Source organism: Salvelinus alpinus, chromosome 2 (assembly GCF_045679555.1).
Source record: "Salvelinus alpinus chromosome 2, SLU_Salpinus.1, whole genome shotgun sequence".
Taxonomy (NCBI): Eukaryota; Metazoa; Chordata; class Actinopteri; order Salmoniformes; family Salmonidae; genus Salvelinus; species Salvelinus alpinus.
In genome coordinates, this window is record NC_092087.1 from 62,084,508 (window position 1) to 62,109,823 (window position 25,316).

General features: G+C 41.6%; 1 protein-coding gene across 1 annotated transcript in view; it reads right to left on the bottom strand.

Moving 5' to 3' along the window:
• Nucleotides 1-25,316, bottom strand: part of LOC139566169 (CMP-N-acetylneuraminate-beta-galactosamide-alpha-2,3-sialyltransferase 2-like) — a 52,721-nt gene that overhangs the window by 27,080 nt on the left and 325 nt on the right. The gene's annotated exons all lie outside the window — the stretch shown is intronic.

The window sequence follows — 25,316 nt, forward strand, 5'->3', positions numbered from 1 at the left end:
TTTCCTCATCAATCCCCATGGATTGCCTCATCCCCATGAAAGGGATGAGGCAAAAGGAATGGCAAATAAGTCTGTCTGTACAACCGATTGGAAAACGTACTGCAAATTGAGAAATCATTTGACTAAACTGAATAAAAAGAAGAAGAAACTATACTATGAAACAAAGATAAATTATATAAAGATTGATAGTAAAAAGCTTTGGAGCACCTTAAATGACATTTTGGGCAAAAAGGCTAACTCAGCTCCAGCATTCATTGAATCAGATGGCTCATTCATCCCAAAACCCACTGATATTACCAATTACTTTAAATGATTTTTTAATTGGCAAGATTAGGTGGATTGGGAAATCAAATGGAACCCTGTTTACAACTCTGTATAGAAAAGAAACAGACAGAAATACTCTATTACAGGGTGACAGCTTCCGCCATTAAAAAGAGGACTTCCAAGAAGCCAATTTTTTAGACTGCGCCGTATATACCACTCCACAGAGGATTATCTAGAAAAAGCAGTGGAGATGCGCATGAGGTTTCTAAGAAGAGGCTATTCGTCACAATGTGTGGATGAAGCTCATAATTTGGCATTGGAAAAAACATGAGATGAACTGCTACAAAAAAGACCAGCTAAAGCCAAAGAACACTCCGTAATGTTCACAACTACATATACTTTGAATTCGCGAAAAGTGGGAGGTGTGGTCAAGAAACAGTGGCATATTTTATCATCGGACCCAGCTTTGCCGGCTGAATTTAAATATCCACCACGTATTGTGTATAGGAGAAGTCGCAATTTACGCGATAAATTGTTCATGCCAACTGCCAACCACAAAAGAAAATTAGCCAAGCTCTTATATGCCCTCTACCAAATGGTAGCTATAAATGCAGAGGATGCGCACAGTGCAACAATATGATGAAGTGTGAATATTTCTGCCACCCACACACAGGAAAACGGTTCCAAATAAATGACATTATTACGTGTTCACCACCCATGTTATTTACATTATTAAATGTCCATGTGGGCTCTGTTATGTCGGTAAAACCACCCGCTCTCTCAAACAGAGAATTAGTGAACATAAAAGTTCGATCCAGGAGAAACGACAGGGATTATCCAGTCGCTGTACATTTCAATGACCTGAAGCATGACATTTCCACCTTTAGATTTTGTGGCATAGAGAAAGTTAAGATATCAGACAGGGGAGGAGATATTAATAATACTCTGAGTAAAAGACAATTTTGGGGATTTTCACCCTCCAGACATTATTTCCTAAAGGACTTAATGATGAAATACCTATGTATGTTATGTTGTGAATTTGAACATGAAATATGTCTCTTGTAGATTATTCTGACGTTTTTCGTACGATGTACCCAATGACTAATAAAAACTTACTATGTCCTCATTGAGATTTTACAGACATGTTCAATACGCCTTATTTTGTAATATTTATGAAATGCATATTGTTATATTTGGTAGCACTTATTTGCCTTTCCTTTGCCTCCAACCCCCTTTGATGTGTAGAACGGATATGGGTGGGGCCAGGTCTACATAAGGGTGCAAATTTTAAAAAAATCACAAAAGCTCTGACGAAGGCCGTGTGGCCGATACGTAAGCTTATTAAATATCGGTGATACTATCAAAAGCAGTGTGCGGTTTCCTTTTTCCTTCAATTGGCAAGATTAGCAAATTTAGGCATGACATGCCAGCAACAAACGCTGACTCTACACATCCAAGTATAACTGATAAAAATTAAGAAAGACAAGCATTGTAATTTTGAATTCCGTAAAGTGAGTGTGGAAGAGGTGAAAATTGTCTATGAACAATCACAAGCCACTCTTATTTGCCATATCTTCAATCTAAGCCTACTAGAATGTGTGTGCCCTCAGGCATAGAGGGAAGCAGAAGTTATTCTGCTACCCAAGTATAGTAAAGCCCCATTTACTATATAACAAATCAGCCTGTTACCAACCCTTACTAAACTTTTAAACCAGATACAATGCAATTTTACTGTTTGCAAACAAATTGACAACAGACTTTCAGCATGCTTATAGGGAAGGACATTCAACAAGCATGGCACTTACACAAATGACTGATGATTGGCTGAGAGAGAAATGTTTTGTTAGAGTTCAGTGAGGTTTTTGACATTATCAATCATAGTCTGCTGATGGAAAAACCTATGTGTTATGACTTTACACCCCCTGCTATATTGTGGATAAAGAGTTACCTGTAACAGAACACAGAGGGTGTTCTTTAATCTCTCTGGTACAAGTGGGACGGTAGCGTCCCACCTCGACAACAGCCAGTGAAATTGCAGTGGGCCAAATTCAAAATAACAGAAATCCCATAATTACAATTCCTCAAACATACAAGTATTAACCACCATTTTAAAGATAAACTTCTTGTAAATCCAACCACAGTGTCCGATTTCAAAAAGGCTTTACTGCGAAAGTACACCATGCGATTATGTTAGGTCAGCACCTAGTCACAGAACCATACAGCCATTTTTCCAGCCAAAGAGAGGAGTCACAAAAAGCAGAAATAGAGATAAAATTAATCTCTAACCTTTGATGATCTTCATCAGATGGCACTCATTGGACTTCATGTTAGACAATAAATGTTTGTTTTGTTCGATAATGTCCCTCTTTATGACCAAATACCTCCTTTCGTTCGCGCGTTTTGTCCAGTAATAAAACGGGCGTGCACTAATTCCAGACGAAAAAAAGTACAATAAAAGTTAGTAGAAACATGCCAAACGATGTTTAAAATCAATCCTCCGATTGTTTTTGTCATAAATAATCAATAATATTTCAACCGGACAAAAGCTTCGTCAATATGAAAGGAGAAACAAGAAAGGTGCGTTCCCGATCAGGGCGCATGGCTGATGAATGGAAATTTCCACGAGCCACTGATTGAAAGTGCTGTATCTCCCTCATTTTTCAAAGTAAAAGCCTGAAACAATGCCTAAAGACTGTCCACATGTAGAGGAAGACACGGAGCTCGTGAACTGGGTTCTAAGTTTTTATTTTTTTTATTTTTATTTCACCTTTATTTAACCAGGTAGGCTAGTTGAGAACAAGTTCTCATTTGCAACTGCGACCTGGCCAAGATAAAGCATAGCAGTGTGAACAGACAACACAGAGTTACACATGGAGTAAACAATAAACAAGTCAATAACATGGTAGAAAAAAAAGAGAATCTATATACAATGTGTGCAAAAGGCATGAGGTAGGCAATAAATCGAATAATTACAATTTAGCAGATTAACACTGGAGTGATAAATCATCAGATGATCATGTGCAAGAAGAGATACTGGTGTGCAAAAGAGCAGAAAAGTAAATAAATAAAAGCAGTATGGGGGGTGAGGTAGGTAAATTGGGTGGGTAGTTTACAGATGGACTATGTACAGCTGCAGCGATCGGTTAGCTGCTCGGATAGCAGATTTTTAAGTCTTTGTATTGTGGATAGGCTTTCAAAATAATAGTACTTCCTGGTTGGATTTTCCTTGGGTTTTCACCTGCCATATCAGTTCTGTTATACTCACAGACATATTAACAGTTTTGGAAACTTTAGAGTGTTTTCTATCCAAATCTACTAATTATATGTATATCCCATCTTCTGGGCCTTAGTAGCAGGCAGTTTAATTTGGGCACGCTTTTCATCCAAAATTCCAAATGCTGCCCCCTACCCTAGTGAAGTTAATGGAATCCTCTCCAAGATAATCCAGGTTGAATAAGGAATTCCCCAGGGAAGCTGTCTAGGCCCCTTACCTTTGAATCTTTACTAATGACATTCCACTGGCTTTGTGTAAAGCCAGTATGTCTATGTATGCGGATGACTCAACACTATACACGTCAGCTACTACAGCGAGTGAAATGACTGCAACACTAAACAAAGACCTGCAGTTAGTTTCACAATGGGTGGCAAGGAATAAATTGGTCCTAAATATTTCAGAAACTGAAAGCATTGTATTTGGGACAAATGGTTCACTAAACCCTAAACCTCAACTAAATCTTGTAATAAATAAGTTGTAACTAAACTGCTTGGAGTAACCCTGGATTGTAAACTGTCATGGTCAAAACATATTGATACAACAGTAGCTAAGATGGGGAGAAGACTATCAATAATAAAGCGCTGGTCTACCTTCTTAACTGCACTATCAACAAGCCAGGTCCTACAGGCTCTAGTTTTGTCGCACCTGGACTACTGTTCAGTCTTGTGGTCAGTTGCAATTGGCTCAGAACAGGGCAGCACGGCTAGCCCTTGGATGTACGCAGAGAGCAAACATTAATAATATGCATGTCAATCTCTCCTGGTTCAAAGTAAACTGTCAAAACATGTTGATACAACAGTAGCTAAGATGCAGAGAAGTTTGTCCATAATAAAAGCGCAGCTCTGCCTTTTTTAACAACACTATCAACAAGGCAGGTCCTACAGCCCCTAGTTTTGTCGCACCTGGACTACTAAGATTGTATAACTGCCTTAATTTTGCTGGACCCCAGGAAGTTGTGTGGTCAGGTGCCACAAAGAGGGACCTCGGAAAATTACAATTGGCTCAGAACAGGGCACCCCGGCTGGCCGTTAAATGTACACGGAGAGCTAACATTGATGGCTCAAAGTGGAGGAGAGACTGACTTCACCACTACTTGTTTTTGTAAGAAGTGTTGACATGCTGAATGCACCAAGGTGTCTGTTTAAACTACTAACACAGCTTGGACACATGCATACTCCACAAGATATGCCACCAAAGGTCTTTTCACAATCCCCAAGTCAAGAACAGACTATGGGAGGCGCACAGTACTACATACAGCCATGTCTACATGGAACTCTATTCCACATAAGGTAACTGATGCAAGCAGTAGAATCATATGTATAAAACATACACCTCATGGAACAGCGGGACTGAAGAGAAAACACACACAGGCACAGACACACATACACATGATAAGACACGCACTCTACACATACTTACACCTGGATTTTGTATTGTAGATATGTGGTACTAGAGTAGTGGCCTGAGGGAACACACTTAATGTGTTGTGAAAAGTATTATGAAATGTAATATCATGTAATGTTTTAAATTGTATACAGCATAACTACCTTAATGTTGCTGGACCCCAGGAAGAGTAGCTGCTGCCTTGGCAGGAGGCTATATTAGGTTGTAATAAATATACAGTGCATTCGGAAAGTATTCACACCTTCACTTTTTCCACATTTTGTTGCGTTACAGCCTCATTCTAAAATGTATTAAATAAATTTTTTCCCTCATCAATCGACACACAATGACACGGTGAAAACTGTTTTTTAGAAATGTTTGCTAATTTATGAAAAATAAAATATCTTGGGGATATATATCTTATTAACATAACAATTCAAACCCTTTGCTATGAGACTCTAAATTGAGCCAGGTTAATTATTTCCATTGATCATCCTTGAGATGTTTCTACAACTTGATTGGAGTCCACCGGTAGTAAATTCAATTGATTGGACATTATTTGCAAAGGCAGACACCGGTCTATATAAGCAAAAACCAAGCCATGAGGTCAAAGGAATTGTCCATAGGAACAGATCTGGGGAAGGGTAAAATGTCTGCAGCATTGAAGGTCCTCAAGACCACAGTGGCCTCCATCATTCTTAAATGGAAGTATGGAACCACCAAGATTCTTCCTAGAGCTGGCTGCCCGGCCAAACTGAGCAATTGGGGGAGAAGGGTGTTGACCAAGAACCCTATGGTTACTCTGACAGAGCTCAAGATGTGGAGATGGTTGTCCTCCTGGAAGTTTTCCCATCTCTGCAACACTCCACCAATCAAGCCTTTATGGTAGAGTGGTCAGATGGAAGCCATTCCTCAGTAAAAGACACATGACAGCCAGCTTGGAGTTTGTCCAAAGGCACCTAAAGGACTCTCAGACCATGAGAAACCAGATTCAATGGTCTGATGCCTGAATGCCAAGTGTTCACGTCTGGAGGAAACCAGGCACCGCTCATCACCTGGCCAGTACCATCCCTAGCCTGGTGGTGAAGCATGGTGGTGGCAGCATCATGCTGTAGGGATGTTTTTCAGTGGCAGGGACTGGGAGACTAGTCAGAATCGAGGGAAAGATGAATGGAGCAAAGTACAGAGAGATTCTTGATGAAAACCTGCTCCAGAGCGCTCAGGACCTCAGACTGGGGCAAAGGTTCATCTTCCAACACGACTACCTTAAGCACACAGCCAAGACAACGCAGGAATGGTTTCGGGACAATTGTCTGTATGCCCTTGAGTGGCCCAGCCAGAGCCCGGACTTGAACCCAAACATCTCTGGAGAGACCTGAAAATAGCTGTGTAGTGACGCTCCCCATCCATCCTGCGAGCATCTGCAGAAAAGAATGGGAGAAACTCCTCAAATACAGGTGTGCCAAGATTGTAGCGTCATACCCAAGAAGACTTGAGGCTGTAATCGCTACCAAATGTGGTTCAACAAAGTACTGAGTAAAGGATCTGAATACTTATGTAAATGTGACATTTCAGTTCAGTATTTAAATCAATTAGAAAAAAAATCTAAAAAACTGTTTTTACTTTGTCATTATGGGGTGTTGTGTGAAGATTGATGAGGGGGAAAACTATTTAAATAATTTTAGAATAAGGCTGTAACATGACAATTTTGAAAAAGTGAAGGGTTCTGAATACTTTCCGAATGCACTGTATATGTATTATTTTTATTACTACAAATAGAAGATTATCACTTCTCACAATGTTGCTTGTTTAGTAAAGTTAGATTAAAGCTGGATCACAATTTATTAGTATTTTACATAACTGAATATAATAGCATATACTGTAGCATTGTATACCTATAATATGTTACAACAAAAACACCTCAGTCATTTCCTATCTGAAGGTGTCAATGTTTTCCTCATGCAGCCAAAACTGAACAGCGGGCATCAATAGGCAGGATATATGCTTTGATTGGGGGGAAAAAAATAGGTCTACAATGAACTGATATTATAGCCTACAGTAGGCTACTAAATACAATTTCCAGTGGCACACTGACTCACCTAATGATGAAGACATAGGCTACTACTCACGGTGATTGCCGATAGGCTATTGCCAAGACGAGCTACTTTGACAAACAGTGCTGCTGTTTGGAAAAAAATTGGGAGTTGAGAAGAAAGAATTCTATTGGTTCTACAGACAGATTAGTCTTCTCTTTCCAGCAGTAGGCATTTGCTTTCCAAACTCTACGTTTTCCCACGATTGTATTTTGTATTTTGAAATTTGAAAAAGGCAAACAGACAGCCACAACCAACCATAGAAATATAATCTATAGATAGCAGTTCCCATTCATGTGCACCCATTAGTTTAACACTCAAATTGGCAGGGTAAGAGGTTCCAAAATCTTTCTATGGACTATATGTCTATGGCCACAACGCAACAAGCTGTATATTTGGCGCGCATACTGCCCAAATTGCAGCCTCCCCGACTGTAGGCAACCGGTAACTGCCAAAATAAAACGCTTGAGTAAATGAGGGATACAGAGTTTGTTATGTGGGGTGCATTTTCCTCCCATACCATAACCTCACCGCCACTATGGGGCACTCTGTTCAAACATTAACATAAGCAAACCCCTCACCCACACAACACAACACCAACACCGTCTGCCATCTGCCCGGTACAGTTGAAATCTGGATTCATCCATGAAGAGCACACTTTTCCAGCATACCAGTGGCCATCGAAGGTGAGCATTTTACCCACTGAAGTTCGTTACGTTGCCAAACTGAAGTCAGGTCAAGACCCTGGTGAAGATGACGAGCATGCAGATGAGCTTCCCTGAGACGGTTTCTGACAGTTTGTGCAAAAATTATTCGGTTGTGCAAACCCAAACTCATCAGCTGTCTGGGTGGCTGGTCTCAGACGATCCCGCAGGTGAAGAAGCCTGGCGTGGTTACACCTGGGCTGCGTTTGTGAGCCCGGTTGGACGTAATGCTAAATTCTCTAAAACGCATTGGAGGTAGTTTAAAAGCTCTGGTGGACATTCCTGCAGTCAGCATGCCAACTGCACGCTCCCTCAAAACTTGAGACATCTGTGGCATTGTGGTCTGTGACAAAACTGCACATTTTAGAGTGGCCTTTTATTGTCCCCAGCACAAGGTGCATCTGTGTAATGATAATGCTGTAATTTGTGCACAAAATTTAAGAGAAGCACATTTATTTTTGCATATGGAACATTTCTGGGATATTTTATTTTGGCTTATGAAACATGGGACTTTACACTTTACATGTTGCGTTTATATTTTTGTTCAGTATACTATTAAGGAGATTGTCCCATACTTTTGTCCAGGTTGGCTTGTGAACCCACAACCTTCTGGGCCCTATAAAAATTCCTGCATTGCCTTGTAATGCTTACAGGACAAATAAGAGTTTCTAAACGGCATATCTAAGGCACTGGCCTGTCCAAGAAGTGGGGGTAAATGGTAGACATGTTCTCTGCTATCCACTTTGTTTTAATTATTATTTTGGGTATAGGAGAGGGTCACTTGTTTTTATTCAAGCGTTCAGGGAGCATTTAGGTCAAATATATTTAGCTGAAGGGAGGGCCATCCATTTCATTTCAGAAAAGGTCCGATATTCTCCATGTAACCCATAATATAAAAAACGTTCACTCCCTTATATTTTCAGTTATTTGTTAGTCAACTTGTCTATAATTAGACACATGCAGCTTCTCTTCCATTATACACTGAGTGTACAAAACATTAAGGACACCTGCACTTTCCATGACACACAGACCAGGTGAATCCAGGTGAAAGTTATGATCCCATATTTATGTCACCTGTTAAATCCACTTCAATCCGTGTAGACAGGTTAAAGGAGGACAGATTTAAGTGCCTTTGAACAGGGTATGGTAGTAGGTGCCAGGTGCAACGGTTTGTGACAAGACCTGCAACGCTGCTGGGTTTTTCACGCTCAACAGTTTCCTGTGTGTATCAAGAATGGTCCATCACCCAAAGGACACCTAGCAAACTTGACACAACTGTGGGAAGCATTGGAGTCAATATGGGCCAGCATCCCATACACTCAGTGTATGTTGTCCTAGAAGACTTAAACCCTTGCTCACCTGAATGTCATACATTGATAGAATGAATGCTTCAATCTAGTTAACATCTGTAAAGTTCTGTCATCCATGCTTCTTTTATGGAGCAAAGACGTTTGGGACCGGGGAGAAAATGCAATTACATTTATAAAAATTTTAAACAAAATATTTTCTGTGCATGACAATTTGATTGGTTGTAAGGAAATAGAAAGCTGTGAAAACAACCCAACATCTGAAAAGATTTCAGTTCGGCTTGGATGCATATTTAGTCAGTGTCCAGAGTTCAGTTTCCATGATGTGCCATAGGCCTATTTGAAGTCCACATCTTTTGACTGTCGAATTTGTATAGCTCCTCACAATCCTCAGATAACTTTTTGACGTCATGAAAAATATCTGTTTTTTGGTTGAAATCTGATTGAACTACTGACCAGTTATCTAAAAGCTACTCAATTAATAGACACCAATCTATATAAACATGTGCATAGTGTTTGTGGGCCCTACATGCATTGCATAGAAGACATTAGAACCATTACAATTAAATTAATGTTCTTTTTCAGCAGGGGCTGCATGATTCAGCTTAGCACACTTGGCAAACAACAGCTGGCAGAGCACAACAAATTGCGTTAGTAGCATATTGTACCCAGTCAACACTCTGGTCTCGGGCCTATTCCGTTTGAGACTCGGGGGACTCTGATTTGGGGGGCTTCTTGTGGGCCAAGTCTGGCAGAATCATATTACTCCGGGATCCGGCTAATGGTAGTCAGGCCGAGGTCACTTCAGGTAATATCAGATTAACTTTTCAGGAGTAGGGACATTTTACGTTTTTATTCGGCAGGTGATGAAATACCAATTTAAAAAACTACGAATTTTGATATTTCACCTCCAAGTCAGATTTTGCTAGGTAATTAAACGCCATAATTTGTGACAGTCTCTGCAGTCATATAGCTATCAGAGATGGTCCCTAATTTAGAGAATCTCCAAATCTATGCTTTTACTACAGGCTATGGCAATGTTTTCTGTAGTTGCAGTCCACCACAATTGAAAAGTGCACATTCACTTCCATTACATTTGTTCTAGGCTACCAGCCTGTAAAATAATAATGCACAATAATACAGGATTCCCTTACAAAAATTCACTGCTGTTAAAATGCAGTAAAACTGCAGTACAATTAAATAATGGTTGTTTAATTAATGATATCTGGTAAGTTGCTGTGTGTGTTGGCTTCCAATGACCATCTTTTGTTGATGTTCATTTCTCTGTTTATTGTGTTGCACATTTTCTTCTGTTCCACTGAATGAAATGTTGATGTTCTATTATGTCCAACTACATTTGTTTTCAGAATTTGTTTAATTACACGTAGGCCTTTAATTTCAATATCATACTAAAATCCACCAGAATTTACAGAATCCTATTTTTATTCCATTTATTTCCATCAATAATTAGTACAAAATTATTGCACCCGAATTTGACCCTGAGAATATGACAATTATATTTTCCCTTAAAGATTTTAATGAATTAACAATGCGTGCAGTAATTATATTTTACATTCAGTAGCTAAATAAGGAGGTAGGCATATCAGTTCCAGCTAAAACTTGTATTGGAATCGGTTCCTCGCACAACAATAGTTCTTTGCTTGCAAGCAGCCTGCTTTCATCAACATTCCATACGGCATGTCGGGACAAAGCACCCAGTAAGCTACACAACACTGCTGGGAAACAACACAGGTTCTTGAAATGTATGTTGTTGTGTTTTTATAGATTTGACTGCTAAATGGTAGTTAGTCCCTGTTCTCCAGCATTCTTGTTTTCTTTTTGTAAGTAAAGTGCCAGTTTGTTGGGGAGATGAGCATCAAGGAAAGTTTTTCTAGCTGGCTAATTTTAGCTAGCTAACGTTAGCTCTCTGGCAAATCCTTCATGGACTTGGTAAATTTTCATTTTTAATTTAATTTATTTCACCTTTATTTAACCAGGTAGGCTAGTTGAGAACAAGTTCTCATTTACAACTGCGACCTGGCCAAGATAAAGCATAGCAGTGTGAACAGACAACAACACAGAGTTACACATGGAGTAAACAATAAACAAGTCAATAACACAGTAGGGGGGAAAAATGAGTCTATATACATTGTGTGCAAAAGGCATGAGGAGGTAGGCAATAAATAGGCCATAGGAGCGAATAATTACAATTTAGCAGATTAACACTGGAGTGATAAATCATCAGATGATCATGTGCAAGTAGAGATACTGGTGTGCAAAAGAGCAGAAAAGTAAATAAATAAAAACAGTAAGGGGATGAGGTAGGTAAATTGGGTGGGCTGTTTACAGATGGACTATGTACAGGTGCAGCGATCGGTTAGCTGCTCAGATAGCAGATGTTTAAAGTTGGTGAGGGAAATGAAAGCCTCCAACTTCAGCGATTTTTGCAATTCGTTCCAGTCACAGGCAGCAGAGAACTGGAAGGAAAGGCAGCCAAATGAGGTGTTGGCTTTTGGGATGATCAGTGAGATATACCTGCTGGAGCACGTGTTGTACCTGTTGTAGCTAGCTAGCTAACTTATTGACATTTTGATGTTAAGTTAATGACAGTAAATGTGTGTGTTTCTCTCTTTCTGTGTGTGTGTGTGTGTGTGTGAGAGAGAGGGATGATCATAACTTCTAGAAAAGATTGTGACCATGTCAACATTGTGTCATGCTAGCTACTGTATGTGTGTGAGAGAGATGGTTAATGAATACACATACACTACCGTTCAAAAGTTTGGGGTCACTTAGAAATGTTCTTGTTTTCCATGAAAACATACATGAAATTAGTTTCAAAATGAATTGGAAATATAGTCAAGATGTTGACAAAGTTATAAATAATGATTTTTAATTAAATAATAGTGTCCTTCAAACTTTGCTTTCGTCAAAGAATCCTCCATTTGCAGCATTTACAGCCATGCAGACCTTTGGCATTCTAGTTATCAATTTGTTGAGGTAATCTGAAGAGATTTCACCCCATGCTTCCTGAAGCACCTCCCACAAGTTGGATTGGCTTGATGGGCACTTCTTACGTACCATACTGTCAAGCTGCTCCCAAAACAGCTCAATAGGGTTTAGATCCGGTGACTGTGCTGACCACTCCATTATAGACAGAATACCAGCTGACTGCTTCTTCCCTAAATTGTTTTTGCATAGTTTGGAGCTGTGCTTCAAAAGGTTTTACTGCTAACCTACAAAGCATTACATGGGCTTGCTCCTACCTATCTTTCTGATTTGGTCCTGCCGTACATACCTACACGTACACTACGATCACAAGACGCAGAACTCCTAATTGTCCCTAGAATTTCTAAGCAAACAGCTGGAGGCAGGGCTTTCTCCTATAGAGCTCAATTTTTATGGAATGGTCTGCCTACCCATGTGAGAGACACAGACTCGGTCTCAACCCTTAAGTATTTACTGAAGACTCATCTCTTCAGTAGGTCATATGATTGAGTGTAGTCTGGCCCAGACCTTGCTGTCTCTGCCTGGCCGGTTCCCCTCTCTCCACTGGGATTCTCTGCCTCTAACCCTATTACAGGGGCTGAGTCACTGGCATACTGGTGCTTTTCCATGCCGTCCCTAGGAGGGGTGCGTCACTTGAGTGGGTTGAGTTACTGACGTGATCTTTCTGTCTGGGTTGGCGCCCCCCCCTTGGGTTGTGCCGTGGCGGAGATCTTTGTGGGCTATACTCGGCCTTGTCTCAGGATGGTAAGTTGGTGGATGAAGATATCCCTCTCGTGGTGTGGGGGCTGTGCTTTGGCAAAGTGGGTGGGGTTATATCCTGCCTGTTTGGCCCTGTCCGGGGGTATCATCGGATGGGGCCAGTGTCTCCTGACCCCTCCTGTCTCAGCCTCCAGTATTTATGCTGCAGTAGTTCATGTGTCGGGGGCTAGGGTCAGTCTGTTATATCTGGAGTACTTCTCCTGTCTTATCCGGTGTCCTGTGTGAATTTAAGTATGCTCTCTCTAATTCTCTCTTTCCTTCTCTCTCTCCGAGGACCTGAGCCCTAGGACATTGACTCAGGACTACCTGGCATGATGACTCCTTCCTGTCCCCAGTCCACCTGGCCGTGCTGCTGCTCCAGTTTCAACTGTTCTGCCTGCGGCTATGGAACCCTGACCTGTTCACCGGACGTGCTACCTGTCCCAGACCTGCTGTTTTCAACTCTCTAGAGACAGCAGGAGCAGTAAAGATACTCTTAATGATCGGCTATGAAAAGCCAACTGACATTTACTCCTGAGGTTCTGACTTGTTGCACCCTCGACAACTACTGTGATTATTATTATTTGACCATGCTGGTCATTTATGAACATCTTGGCCATGTTCTGTTATAATCTCCACACGGCACAGCCAGAAGAGGACTGGCCACCCCTCATAGCCTGGTTCCTCTCTAGGTTTCTTCCTAGGTTTTGGCCTTTCTAGGGAGTTTTTCCGAGCCACCGTGCTTCTACACCTGCATTGCTTGTTATTTGGGGTTTTAGGCTGGGTTTCTGTACAGCACTTTGTGATATCAGCTGATGTAAGAAGGGCTTCATAAATAAATTTGATGTGGGTCATTGTCCTGTTGCTGGAGGAAATTGGCTCCAATTAAGCGCCTTCCACAGGGTATGGCATGGCGTTGCAAAATGGAGTGATAGGCTTCCTTCTTCAGATCCCTTTTACCCTGTACAAATCTCCCACTTTACCACCACCAACGCACCCCCAGACCATCACACCATGCTTGACAGATGGCGTACTCCTCCAGTATCTTGAAAAAAAATTCTGCGTCTCACAAATGTTCTTCTTTGTGATCCGAACACCTCAAACTTCGATTCGTCTGTCCATAACACTTTTTTCCAATCTTCCTCTGTCCAGTGTCTGTTATTTTGCCCATCTTAATCTTTTCTTTTTATTGGCCAGTCTGATATATGGCTTTTTCTTTGCAACTCTGCCTAGAAGGCCAGGATCCCGGAGTCACCTCTTCACTGTTAATGTTGAGACTGGTGTTTTGCATGTACTGTTTAATGAAGCTGCCAGTTGAGGACTTGTGAGGCGTCTGTTTCTCAAACTAGACACTGATGTACTTGTCCTCTTACTCAGTTGTGCACCGGTGCCTCCCACTCCTCGTTCTATTCTGGTTAGAGCCAGTTTGCGCTGTTCTGTGAAGGGAGTAGTACACAGTATTGTACGAGATTTTCAGTTTCTTGGCAATTTCTCACATGGAATAGCCTTCATTTCTCTGAACAAGAATAGACTGACGAGTTTCAGAAGGTCTTTGTTTCTGTCAATTTTGAGCCTGTAATCGAACACACAAATGCTGATGCTCCAGATACTCAACTAGTCTAAAGGCCAGTTTTATTGCTTCTTTAAATCAGGACAACAGTTTTCAGCTGTGCTAACATAATTGCAAAAGGGTTTTCTAATGATCAATTCACCTTTTGAAATGATAAACTTGGATTAGCTAACACAACGTGCCATTGGAACACAGGAGTGATGGTTGCTGATAATGGGCCTCTGTACGCCTATGTAGATATTCCATTTTAAAAAATCTGCCGTTTCCAGCTACAAAAGTAATTTACAACATGAACAATGTCTACACTATTTCTGATCAATTTGATGCTATTTTAATGGACCAAAAATGTGCTAAAAACAAGGACATTTCTAAGTGACCCAAAATTTTTGAACGGTAGTGTATAGGAAACATTGATTGTGTGTGTGTGTGTCAGTGAGAGACATTTTAAGCTAGCCCATTTCTTGAAAAGTACCCCTCAATATGGAGGCAAATTTTTTCTTGATTCATCAGGGATCCTTGTATATTTTGTATCTGACAATACATTTTGCCTATCCCTCTCATTCTAACATTATAACACAACTGCCTTTTTCAATTCTTGACTGTCTTTTTGCAGGAATCTTCTAGCTTGGATGGCAGGATGGAGAAGGGCACAAAAGGGAAGGAGTACAGAAGTTATCCAGCCAGCTGACTAAGAAACGTAAATAGCCTATGTTTTGCTGTCCATTTGTCCATATGTCTGCCAGATTGCTGAGGGGCAACATAGAAAACATACTTGCTAGTCTAAATCTAATTTAGTGAAGACCTTAGGTAAAGGTTAATCATGATTTGGCTCTGTCTTTTCAGTCAATGACTTGATGCATGGCCTCTACAGCAGCGCTTGGCCACCCACTCAGTTACCAGTGACCTATTCTGCCACATCAGTGGAGGCTGCCGAGGGGAAAACGGCTCATAATAATGGTCTGCATGGAGTGAATGTAATGGTATCAAACATGGTTTTCATGCTTGATACCTTTACATTCACTCCATGCCAGATTATGAGCCGTCCTCCCCTCAGCGGCCTCCACTGCGTCACATCCCAGGGAAAGGAGAGAGCAGAACCACCATTTCCTTAAATACATAGTCAAGTTGTGTGCACATTCTTTTTCTTCCTGTTTGATACTATGATCTTCAATGTGTATTAATTCCTATCGGCCAGCCAGCTTTGTAAGAGCTAGGTTTGTACTAGCTATGCTGATGAGCATTAACATTATTTCTCTGCTTCAGGTCTCACTGAGACTGGATTCCCCAAGAGACATACTATTCAGCTGCCCATGATTGCCTGATCTTACACTTAGAAAAACACTAAACAAAAATATAAATGCAAGAGATAGTGTTGGTCCCATGTTTCATGAGCGGAAAGATCCCAGAAATGTTCCACACACACAAAAAGTGTATTTCTCTAAAATGTTGTGCACAAATTTGTTTACAGGCCTGTTAGTGAGCATTTCTCATTTGCCAAGAAAATCCATCCACCTGACAGGTGTGGCATATCAAGAAGCTGATTAAAGCAAGATCATTACACAGGTGCACATTGTGCTGGGGACAATTAAAGCCCACTCTAAAATGTGCAGTTGTGTCACAATGCCACAGATGTCTCAAGTTGAGGGAGCGCGCAACTGGCATGCTGGCTGCAGGAATGTCCACCAGAGCGGTTGCCAGGGAATTGAATGTTAATTTCTCTGAATTGAATGTTCATTGCCACCCCCAATGTCATTTCAGAGAATATGGCAGTATTTCAAACTGGCCTGATGAAACTGTGGGTTTGCACAACTGAAGAATTTCTGCACAAATTGTCAGTAACCGTCTCAGGGAAGCTCATCTGTGTGCTCGTCGTACTCACTAGGGTCTTGACCTGACTGCAGTTTGGCGTCGTATCCGACTTCAGTAGTCAAATGCTCACCTTCACTGCTCACTGGCACGCTGGAGAAGTGTGCTCTTCACGGATTAATCCTGGTTTCAACTGTACCGGGCAGATGGCAGACGTATGGCGTTGTATGGGCAAGCGGTTTGCTGATGTCAACATTGTGACCAGAGTGCCCCATAGTGGCGATGGGGGTATGGGCAGGCATAAGCTACGGACAACGAATACAAATATATTTTATCGCTGGAAATTTGAATGCACAGAGATACCGTGATGAGATCCTGAGGCCCATTGTCGTGCTATTTATCCGCCTCCAGCACCTCATGAGTCAGCATGATAATGCACGGCCCCATGACGCAAGGACCTGTACACAATTCCTGGAAGCTGAAAATGTCCCAGTTCTTACATGGCCTGCATACTCACCAGACATGTCACCCATTGAGCAGGTTTGGGATGCTCTGCATCAACGTGAACAACAGCGTGTTCCTGTTCCCGCCAATATCCCAAAACTTCACAAAGCCTTTGGGACAACATTCCACAACCAATAGCCTGATCAACTATGCGAACGAGATGTGTCGTGCTGCATGAGGAAAATGGTGGTCAGAAGTGTACATACACTAAGTAGACTGTGCCTTTAATACAGCTTGGAAAATTCCAGAAAATGATGTCATGGCTTTAGAAGCTTCTGATAAATTATGTCAATTAGCCTAAGTCAACTGGAGGTGTACCTGTGGATGTAATTCAAGGCCTACCTTCAAACTCAGTGCCTCTTTGCTTGACATCATAGGAAAATCAAAAGAAATCAGCCAAGACCTCAGAAAAATAATTGTAGACCTCCACAAGTCTGGTTCATCCTTGGGAGCAATTTCCAAATGCCTGAAGGTACCAGGTTCATCTGTACAAACAATAGTACGCAAGTATAAACACCATGGGAACACGCAGCCGTCATAGCGCTCAGGAAGGAGTCGCGTTCTGTCTCCTAGAGATGAACGTACTATGGTGCGAAAAGTGCAAATCAATCCCAGAACAACTGAAAAGGACCTTGTGAAGATGCTGGAGGAAACAGGTACAAAAGTATCTATATCCACAGTAAAACGAGTCCTATATCGACATAACCTGAAAGGCCGCTCAGCAAGGAAGAAGCCACTGCTCCAAAACCGAAATAAAAAAGCCAGACTACGTTTTACAACTGCACATGGGGACAAAGATGGTACTTTTTGGAGAAATGTCCTCTGGTCTGATGAAACAAAAATAGAACTGTTTGGCCAAAATGACCATTGTTATGTTTGAAGGGAAAAGGGGAACGCTTGCAAGCAGAAGAACACCATCCTGACCTTGAAGCACAGGGGGGGGCAGCATCATGTTGTGGGGGTGCTTTGCTGCAGGAGGGACTGGTGAACTTCACAAAATAGATGGCATCATGAGGGAGAGAATTTATGTGGATATATTGAAGCAACAAACATCAAATGGGTCTTCAAATGGACAATGACCCCAAGCATACTTCCAAAGTTGGCTGAAGGACAACAAAGTCAAGGTATTGGAGTGGACATCACAAAGCCCTGACCTCAATCCCATAGATAATTTGTAGGCAGAACTGAAAAAGCGTGTGCAAGCAAGGAGGCCTGCAATCCTGACTCAGTTACACCAGCTCTGTCAGGAGGAATGGGCCAACATTCACCCAACTTCACCCAACTTCCAGGATACCTGAAACGTTTGACCCAAGTTAAACAATTTAAAGGCAATGCTACCAAATATTAATTGAGTGTATGTAAACTTCTGACACACTGGGAATGTGATGAAAGAAATAATTTTTTATTTCAGCTTTTATCTGTACTATTATTCTGACATTTCACATTCTTAAAATAAAGTGGTGATTTTAACTGACCTAAAACAGGGAATTTTTACTAGGATTAAATGTCAGGAATTGTGAAAAACTGAGTTTAAATGTATTTGGCTAAGGTGTATGTAAACTTTCGACTTCAACTGTATGTATGTGTATATATAAATAAATATATATATATTTAAAAAAATTATCGGCCGATTAATCGGTATCTGCTTTTTTTGGTCCTCCAATAAATCGGTATCGGTGTTGAAAAATCATACTCGGTCGACCTCTAGCATGTAATGTCAGGGTTGAATTATGAAACAATTACTGTATGCAGATCTGCAAACATTTTTGATGTAGATTTGCACTGCTTTATCTATTTTAAAATGTAAGAATATGGCCTCCCGAGTGGCGCACTGCATCGCAATGCTAGCTGTGCCACTAGAGATTCTGGGTTCGAGTCCAGGTTCTGTCGTGACCGGTAGACCCATGGGGCGGCGCAGAATTGGCCCAGCTTCGCCCGGGTTAGGGGAGGGTTTGGCCGGCAGGGATGTCCTTGTCCCAACGCGCACTAGCGACTCCTGTGGCGGGCCGGGCACAGTGCACGCTAACACAATCGCCAGGTGCACAATGTTTCCTCCAACACATTGGTGCGGCTGGCTTCCGGGTTAAGTGGGCATTGCGTCAAGAAGCAGGGCGGCTAGGCTGGGTTGTGTTTCGGAGGACACACGCCTCTCTGCCTTCGCCTCTCGAGTCCGTACGGGAGTTGCAGCGATGAGACAAGACTGTAACTACCAATTGGATACCATGAAACTTGGGAGAAAACAGGGTAAAGAAAACAAAAATGTAAGAATATGTTGTATATATAAACTTTATATTGGTGACTACGGAAACAGAATTATGACCAGCTGGTTGTGTGGTGGTCAGGAAAATATGTAATATTCTGGCCAGAAAAAAAAAACATCCCTTTTCAACCAGTTTTCAACCATGTCCATTCTTTTTTCTTTTCAGGTTTTGCCCACTGGGTTCTCGGTGTGGTCAGTCTACTTTTCTTGGGTAAAATGCTCGATTAACTTTAAGCAAAACATTAGGAAATGTAGCGGGCTACATTCTTTCTACGATAAACATTAGAAATATGATGGCCATGCCTCGTTTTTGTCACAAAGACCTTGCTTTTTCATTGTAAGTTAATTTACTTCTGTGGCTGCCAGCCAAATAGCATTGCATGTCTGTTGTCATCTGATAAAAATGAAGCTATTTTCTGCCAAATGTTTTGCAGTAATGTATTTTCTGTTAAGGAAAACTATAGTTGCATGTCCCTGATCACTCTTGAAGCAACAAAAAAAACACTTACCTTTCAATATAAAATGTGACCCTTTCAAATAAACATCTGGACTCTCCTTCCCGCTTTCTCCCATTTACAAACACACGACTGGCTCAACTGTTCTGGGCAACTACGGTAAGCTTCATAAAGTAAAATACTGTGACAGGTGAAAAAAAGAACGCGATCTGCTCTATCTCCTAACGTATTGCAAAGTTTACTGCAGGCATTTACTTAAAGTAGCAACAAATATGAACATTTATTGAATAACGTAATAGTTTCAACGGCATTGAAAAACCATCCCGTGGCTATTTCCAAATACCCCGGTATACGGTACACCGCCCAAGCCTAATCAGTGATTTTTACCCAAGTGCCGCTAGGGCTGGGCGATATTGCCAAAATATTATATCACAGTATTTTTTTTAAATTGGACGGTATGACGGTATTTTACGTTTTTGAATAATACAAGTTCTACATTTGCTTTATGAGTAGTGAGTGATCCTAGGGTGGCAACACATACATTCTAAGTGATATCAATGAGTCTTTCTCCATTCTGATTGTATTATACTGTTCAATTCAACTTTAACCAAAACAAATTTCAGCACTTTTATCATTTCTGCATTTCCTGCACTCAATTGCAGTGGTGGAAAAAGTACCCAATTGTCATATTTCAGTAAAAGTAAAAATACGTTAATAGAAAATGACTCAAGTAAAAGTGAAAGTCACCCAGTAAAATACTACTTGAGTAAAAGTCTAAAAGTATTTGGTTTTAAATATACACTGCTCAAAAAAATAAAGGGAACACTAAAATAACACAGCCTAGATCTGAATGAATGAAATATTCTTATTAAATACTTTTTTCTTTACATAGTTGAATGTGCTGACAACAAAATCACACAAAAATTATCAATGGAAATCAAATTTATCAACCCATGGAGGTCTGGATTTGGAGTCACACTCAAAATTAAAGTGGAAAACCACACTACAGGCTGATCCAACTTTGATGTAATGTCCTTAAAACAAGTCAAAATGAGGCTCAGTAGTGTGTGTGGCCTCCACGTGCCTGTATGACCTCCCTACAACGCCTGGGGATGCTCCTGATGAGGTGGCGGATGGTCTCCTGAGGGATCTCCTCCCAGACCTGGACTAAAGCATCCGCCAACTCCTGGACAGTCTGTGGTGCAACGTGGCGTTGGTGGATGGAGCGAGACATGATGTCCCAGATGTGCTCAATTGGATTCAGGTCTGGGGAACGGGCGGGCCAGTCCATAGCATCAATGCCTTCCTCTTGCAGGAACTGCTGACACACTCCAGCCACATGAAGTCTAGCATTGTCTTGCATTAGGAGGAACCCAGGGCCAACCGCACCAGCATATGGTCTCACAAGGGTCTGAGGATCTCATCTCGGTACCTAATGGCAGTCAGGCTACCTCTGGCGAGCACATGGAGGGCTGTGCGGCCCCCCAAAGAAATGCCACCCCACACCATGACTGACTCACCGCCAAACCGGTCATGCTGGAGGATGTTGCAGGCAGCAGAACGTTCTCCACGGCGTCTCCAGACTCTGTCACGTCTGTCACATGTGCTCAGTGTGAACCTGCTTTCATCTGTGAAGAGCACAGGGCGCCAGTGGCGAATTTGCCAATCTTGGTGTTCTCTGGCAAATGCCAAACGTCCTGCACGGTGTTGGGCTGTAAGCACAACCCCCAGCTGTGGACGTCGGGCCCTCATACCACCCTCATGGAGTCTGTTTCTGACACATGCATATTTGTGGCCTGCTGGAGGTCATTTTGCAGGGCTCTGGCAGTGCTCCTCCTGCTCCTCCTTGGACAAAGGCGGAGGTAGCGGTCCTGCTGCTGGGTTGTTGCCCTCCTACGGCCTCCTCCACGTCTCCTGATGTACTGGCCTGTCTCCTGGTAGCGCCTCCATGCTCTGGACACTACGCTGACAGACACAGCAAACCTTCTTGCCACAGCTCGCATTGATGTGCCATCCTGGATGAACTGCACTACCTGAGCCACTTGTGTGGGTTGTAGACTCCGTCTCATGCTACCACTAGAGTGAAAGCACCGCCAGCATTCAAAAGTGACCAAAACATCAGCCAGGAAGCATAGGAACTGAGAAGTGGTCTGTGGTCACCACCTGCAGAACCACTCCTTTATTGGGGGTGTCTTGCTAATTGCCTATAATTTCCACCTGTTGTCTATTCCATTTGCACAACAGCATGTTAAATTTATTGTCAATCAGTGTTGCTTCCTAAGTGGACAGTTTGATTTCACAGAAGTGTGATTGACTTGGAGTTACATTGTTTAAGTGTTCCCTTTATTTTTTTGAGCAGTGTACTTAAATATCAAAAGTAAAAGTATTAATAATTTCAAATTCCTTAGATTAAGCAAACCAGATAGCACCATTTTCTTGTTTTTTTTAATTGACGGATAGCCAGGGGCACACTCCAACACTCAGACATCATTTACAAACAAAGCATTTGTGTTTAGTGAGTTCTCCAGATCAGAGATGACCAGGGATGTTCTCTTGACAAGTGTGTGAATTGGACCATTTTCCTGTCCTGCTAAGCATTCAAAATGTAACGAGTACCTTTAGGTGTCAGAGAAAAAAAGTACAGTATTTTGTTAAGGAATGTAGTGAAGTAAAAGTTGTCAAAAATAAAAATAGTAAAGTACAGATACCAAAAAAAACTTAAGTAGTACTTGAAAGTATTTTTACGCCACTGCTCAATTGAGATAATTTCCACACTGCCACGTAGGGCTGCACGATATGGGCAAATAATCTAGGACTTATTTTTAACCAAATGTTGCAATTGCAATTTGACTTGCAAATTAGAATTAGAGCAAAACTGTTGGACTCATGGAAATAGAATGACTATTTTAATTATATAGTTAGAATATAATAGTGGGCACTTTTAATACAGTGTTATTTGAGATGACAAGGAATTAAAATGCCAGGTAGGAGTTATTGTGACAGGGTAGGAAATAAAGTGCTGATAAGTGTTTCATAGGGGACCCTATAAGCTTTGGCTACATTGCATGTTCTCTACTTCATGTAGCTAACATATTCTTGCTTTGCATAGTCCTCTTTGATTTAGAAGATACTGTTGCACAAACAACATGCTGATTTAGGTCTACACCATCACTGGTATTATCAGGATGTATTAGCTAGCTACGTTTGCTCTTACTCAGTACATTTATTTGCTAGCTAGCTAGCTAGCTATTAGCGGCTAACAATTAGCATCTCACAAGATTTAGGGCAACTTGCTAAGAAAAGACAAACTAGCTGTTTGCTGATGTAAGTGTAACCGATGTGAAATGGCTAGCTAGTTAGTGGTGGTGCGCGCTAATAGTGTTTCAATTGGGTGACGTCACTCACTCTGACACCTGAAGTAGTTGTTCCCCTTGCTCTGCAAGGGCCACGGCTTTTGTGGAGCGGTGGGTAACGATGTTTCGAGGGTGGCTGTTCTCGATGTGTGCAGAGGGTCCCTGGTTCGAGCCCAGGTAGGGGCGAGGAGAGGGACGGAAGCTATACTGTTACATTGATGTTGTTGACCCGGATTACTGGTTGCTGCGGAAAAGGAGGAGGTCGAAAGGGGGGTGAGTGTAACCGATGTGAAATGGCTAGCTAGTTAGCAGTGGTGCGCGCTAATAGCGTTTCAATCGGGTGACGTCACTCGCTCTGAGACCTGAAGTAGTGGTTCCCCTTGCTCTGCAAGGGCCGCGGCTTTTGTGGAGCGATGGGTAACGATGCTTCGTGGGTGTCTGTTGTCTATGTGTGCAGAGGGTCCCTGGTTCGAGCCCAGGTAGGGGCAAGGAGAGGGACTGAAGCAATACTGTTACATAAGAAACAAACTAATAGTGTCATTATAGAATGCTAGTGGATTTATATTAAGAAGCAAAGTGAAAACAGCATTGTCGTCATCAACATTGTTGCATTGACCTTTCAGACTGATCTGTGGTTGAGGAACATCAAATGCGCTCCTTATGTGACAGGGGGCGTGGCTAGGTCTGTGTGGAAAGTGGCACAGAGAGAAAGAGCGGAGAGAGATGACTCAAGTAGTGAAGTAAACTATAAAAATTGACATTACACCTGGCGTATCACATTTAACAACCAAACATTCAAATACCGGTATAGAAGGTAAAGTAAAAACCCAAACCGGTCCCTGCATCAATACCGGTATATCATAAAATACGGTATACCGCCTAGCTCTATACAGTGCCGCTACTGGACAAAGCCTGGAGCCTATAGAAAACGTTTCTGACTCTCACATTACAGAAACCAGATACCCACAACTATGCTCTACCAACAATATTAAGTAGCATTGGTTCATAGGGGTCTTAGCCAAGCAAATTCCAAATTCATATTCAATTCAGGAGGGGGAACCTTTGTGTCTGACTTTGCATTACAACTCACTTTTTAACAGCAAAATGTAGTTAAGTGAGCTCTGTGAGTTCTGTAAAAGGAGTCTCTTCATTTCACACAAGTCAAACTGGCAACTTAGGGGGGAGAAAAAGTAAGTAGGACCAACATTTTCACAGAATTAAAGTAAACAACTAAAAATGAGAGAGCTGAGGAAGGGGATAAACAAGAACAACAAATCCCCTCTTAGAAGATTTAGACTAGAAGCGGAGCTGAGTAAATAATACTCAAATGCAAGGGCCTGTTATTTCCTGTGGCATGCAGGGTGGTGTATGTCAGAATTTAGGAGAGAGCTTCAAGAGGGTGACGGAGAGTGTTGTTATCTTTTGGGCGGGTAGGACAGTAGCAACATAGGTATTGGTTTCCAGCAGTTGCGTCTGTATAGACCACACACAAAAGACAGAGCGGGCCTTCACCTTCCAAATACAGGAAAGCTCACCCCACTCAAATTGGAAATATGCTTGCAACCAACCATCACCTCCAGCACCAGCCCAACATTGCATGACTACAGGAATGTAACAGCTGTTACTTTGTGATGTGCTTAGTCCATAGTAAAAGGACGCACTGGTTGTAAATGTATAACAATAGGCACAATACCGTTCACCAGCCACATCCTCACATTGTTGTTATGACAAGTCACTATATGTTATATGAGCACAGAACATATGGGTTCTCCACAATGGGCCATAGTGGGTGTGGAGAGATTAAATACTATGGCTTTACTTGCTAAAACCAGCTAGCTTGCATTCATTGCTAATGAGGAATGAATGGACTTGAGAACCATAACTTGTGTAGATTCAAGCCACAGGTCTGTTCCTTTTTATAGTGCAGTGCTCTTCTTTTGTGTAGGAAGAAGTGCTAGAAGGGCACTTCCTTTAACTCTTCTTGCAGCTGTTTTGATTGTGCACTTCTCTTAAAATTCAGCCTGGATGATGGAAACAATTCACCAACATACAGTATCGCTAGTGCTTACATGAATGTAAATTCTGCAGTGACTCCAGTGCTGAGTATGGGGGGGGGGGAACTGTGTGTACATAAACGCATTACTGACAACAAAAAAACAGGATGGCGACGCCTCACACTACGTTAGTAACTCATAATAAAAACGGCTCTATTTAACACAGATTATTCCATTGTAGTAATTTGTTTATGGGTCATGTGCTAATCTCATTTCACTTCAAAATAGATACCTCGGTGGTGCTGTTCGTTTTTTGTGTACGACTAAAAAACGGAGGGGATTACACAAAATATAGTTTTTTCCAATACAGCAAAATGTCGTATAGCTTTGCAACAATTTTCACAACGATCGTTAACGGGGCCATCCAATCTTTCTTTTCAAGATCCTCGAAGAAAACTTTTATGAACACGTCATTCACATAGCGGGTTTCTAGTCAACTGCATAGAAGTTACAATCTCCCATAGCGTTCATAGGGCGGATACATTTAGAAAAATCGAATGAAACTAATATGAAACTAATATACCAATAGTTTACTTACTATAATA